Source organism: Cricetulus griseus, chromosome 2 (assembly GCF_003668045.3).
Source record: "Cricetulus griseus strain 17A/GY chromosome 2, alternate assembly CriGri-PICRH-1.0, whole genome shotgun sequence".
NCBI lineage: Eukaryota > Metazoa > Chordata > Mammalia > Rodentia > Cricetidae > Cricetulus > Cricetulus griseus.
In genome coordinates this window covers 157,153,980-157,157,980 of record NC_048595.1, presented here as the reverse complement: position 1 = coordinate 157,157,980, position 4,001 = coordinate 157,153,980, and the positions used below count along the sequence as shown (strand labels likewise).

Sequence of the window (4,001 nt, the reverse complement as noted above, 5' to 3'; positions counted from 1 at the left end):
AGCCGTCTTTCAGTTCTTCTACCTCCCCAAGGGAAGGTAGGCCTAGTGACAGAGGGACAGCAGTGCCTCTGGGCCCTTAGCAGAGAATGTCCACACACTAAAGTGAGAAGAGGTCCTGAGGAGGAACAGGGAATGTCTCCCTACAAAGGCTGAGGCTAAGAAGGATGCTTCCTTGAATTTCTCAGTTAACAATGTTCTGTGGTGAAGTCTACTGGGCTATGTCAGCTCTGGTTGATCATGGACCACCCAGCGGGTAACAAGGTTCCTGGCTGTACATGGGTCAGTGAGGCAGGAAGGGCCAGGTCAGCACAAAGTCACAGGCCCGTTCTTCTAATGCTGGGTCCACTTGATACCCTTGAGGTCAATGCCATCCTGCACCATCTCCCAGAGGGGACTCATTTCCCGGAGGCGCTTCACATGATGGATGCATTTCTCCACAGTGTAGTCCACTTCCTCTTCTGTAGTGAAGCGGCCAATGCCAAACCTGATTTGAAGAGCGTGCTAAATCCTCATCAGTGCCAGTGGCTCTGAGGACCTAAGAGGGCTCCAGTGATGCTGAAGTGCAGGCACTTACGGAGGACAAGGCAATATCCTTGAGTGCCATCAGCAGACTCTCCCCCTCCACATATGCAAAGGAGAGGTTGATACACCCAGGGTAGTGCTGTTTGGGGTCCCCGTTCATCACCACATCTGGAAGGCTGTTCATTATCTTCTGTATCAGCCGCTCTGCTAACTTGGAGATCTGCTTATGGTCATACTCCATCTCTTGCTGTGCCACCTCACATGCAGCTCCCAGCCCCACCACCAAGGGTGTGGGCACCGCCCCAGACCTCATACCCCGCTCCTGCCCGCCTCCACTCTGTAGGGCCTCCACATTTACCCAGAGCCTACGCCGGATATAGATAGCACCAACCTCTATTTCTGCAATAGGCTGCTTTACACCAATCTCATTATTCACAGTCATAACTGATACTAGGCTGGTGTCTAGCTAGATGGCAGCCTCTAGTTCCTTTAAGTCACCAATGCTACCTGCCTCCAAGTGGCTCGCAGCATGCTCCCAGCAGTAGAGCCCACCATCCGCAGCGCTTGCAAGTTCTCAGTCCATGCTCCCGGAAGTCTCAATTAACTCTTAAAAGTTGTTCTAAATCAGAAAACTTGACTTTTAAAATTCATTAAGATGGAAAATATTTGTAAAATAGAAGTCAATTTATATACTGATAAATATTTATTTAGTTGACCCAAGTAACTGTTGTTGTCTTCTACCCTTCTCATGACTCTGTAAGGAGATTGTTAGTACTGTCATCTACATCATCAGAGAACAGAAAAGTACCACAGTTGCTCGGTTTTCCAGTTAGGCCTTTCCCAACAGCATGCACTTTAATATATCTACTTTGGACCCATTAAAGCTGCTAATGCTATAGCCAAGAATGAACATTACTCAAAGACGTGTTAGCAATTGGTTCCATGTTGCTGGTAACCTCACATTCTTTTATGCTGGGTTTCCATACTGATGCAAGAGTTGTGGCCATCTCATCAGTGTCTAAGACAGAAAGCATATACCTAAATCCTGTGGAGCTTTCTGAATAAAAAAAAAGTATCTTGCTTTACAGCTTAATCCTATGAATATAAAGTAGAGATTTAATTATAAGGCATACCTCAAAGAAAGAAGATTATCTTAGTTGGGTGAAAGTGAGACAAAGTTTGCTGGTCACCGTTGCTGGGATTCTGATATTCAAAGAGAAGACTTGACTTATGTTCTAGACTCCAGAATAAAGTTCACTCTAGACCCTAGGTCCCTGAAGTGACAACAGTTTCTTCTTTGCCACCTTACTCATCTCTAACAAGTTTCTGTGTTTCAATACAACCCCAGGAAGATTTAACAAGAATAACTTGATATGGCCACAGCTTTCAGCTCATTCTATTTTAACAGCAATATAGTTTTCTAGGACCAAAACCAAAGGATGGACCTAGAGAAAACTTTACTCAGGAGTCTAGGACATACCTCAAGTCTTCTCTCTGAACCCTAGACTCCCAGCAACGGTGACCAGCAAGCTCTCCCAACTAAGATCATCTCTGTCCCTTGAGGTATGTCTTGTAATTAAATCTCTACTTTGTATTCATAGGATTAATCTGTAAAGCAAGATCCTAATAGTTTTCTGATTTAGAAAAGCATTCGATGTCCCTTAAGCCTATTTTCAGGAGAAGCAAGTCCAAGTGACGTCTGTGCCCTTGAACACAGTGGCTCCCTCCTTTTCCTGGAAGCAGCTCCTTTATGGTTAAAGCACATGCTGGCTTCATTAGCAATCTGCCTATTCCAAACTATTCTTGGGCTGAATGCATGACTGACATTTGCTCACTTACTCCAGAGACATCGGAGTCCTTGGGGAGGCTGCACTGTGTAGGAAGGCCACATGCCATCCATTATGTATCTACGGCATGCTTAGTTGAGCCAAATCTCTCATCTGCCTCTGTTCCTGTGAGTTATTTTACCAGAGACCACGTTTCTCTTTGTTCTTGCTCCTGTGTAAAGCAGACAATTACATTTAACCTTCATAAATTTAGAAAACAAAACCATATTTTAGTAGAGAAATTACTCTGCTAGTCTTTTTATGCTGTTTAATTTAATTGTTCACATTAATCCTCTGTGCATTTCTAATGCATTTATGCAATTCCTTAAGATGTCTCCAGCATTGCAAATGATATCTGTACATTTTTGTGGGTGCCTGACTAGCTGATATTTGTTTATTACCACCTTAACTGTTGTCAAATTTAATTTAATTCAATCAAATTCAAATTCTCCTGATTGCTTATGTAAAAGATTATCACATCTTTTACTTTTCATGATAACTCAACAAGTCATTTATTATAGCTCCACAATTTATCTGCAAGACATACAGAGCTGTTTTGAAGCAGTAGGAATATTAAAACTTGAAATACCTGTTATATTTCTGTCTGGCTGTTGTTGAAAGATTTTGTTTCTATAGCTTGTTTTTGTTGCTGTAGTTTTTCCTGTTTTGGATTACAATATATGTTTGAATATGAGAGAAAAAATAGGATTATTCTGTATTTCACATTTTAGTAAGTGTTTTAGTTACATCTTTCTTATCAGAATAATTTAAAACAATTTAAATCTATTTATAATTTATGAAGAAGCATAATTGGTCTGTGAAGCCACTGGGGTTTTTAATGCCTTCCTTTGGTGTTAGACAAACAATAGGGAGTTTCATTTCCACCACCTTTTACACCTTCATTTTTTTCCTGAGGCATGCATGAACTTCCTTAATTTGTTGTAATCCTCTTTCTCAAGGAGCTTGGAAATGTAATTAAAAAGATGTTTGCAGTGGCCAGATCCAGGCCCAGTTCTAATTGAGTCTTCAAAGGGAGTTCCTGGAGGAAAATCAAGGGAAGGAACTGGGATGCTTGGGTCTCTGGGCACTCCAACCTACCCTTCTTTTCAAAGGAAGCCCCAGAGGGGATCTAGAGAACTACTAAGGTGATGGGGATCAAATGGTACAGAAAGACTTTGCCCACCTTGTGACCAGAGGCATTTCCATTACAATTCAGATTTCCACAGGACTGTTTTCCCCTGAATTAGTACCATGGCTTTGAAATGTCCATAGTCTTTATGTCCTTGCCTTCTTCTGCAATGTAATGGTGTATTATTTAATGAAACTGTTTCATACACCTTTTTAGAAATTCTACTGGCTCTGCATATGCCATGTTTTATGACTCCACTCTGTGAACTCCAGGTCTTCAGAGTGTCTCATACCCTTCCCATCTCCAAAACAGTTCAGGTTCCAGAAGGAACCTGAAATTATACAAAGCTTGGACCCTTATTGCTGGTTATTCATATGGCTAATATACTTTTCAAACTGTATTAAGAGTTGAGAATGCTAAGTAGACACTCATAATCTGACATCTTTTGAGCGTTGACTGGACATCACACAAATGTCATCTGACCTTAAAAGAGTTGCAGGGAAAATGCAGGTATATCTAAAATG

General features: G+C 41.6%; 1 pseudogene; it reads right to left on the bottom strand.

Annotated features, from left to right (window-relative positions):
• Positions 1-330: 330 nt before the first annotated feature.
• LOC113833777 lies at positions 331-2,422 on the bottom strand (annotated as a pseudogene).
• Positions 2,423-4,001: the final 1,579 nt, after the last annotated feature.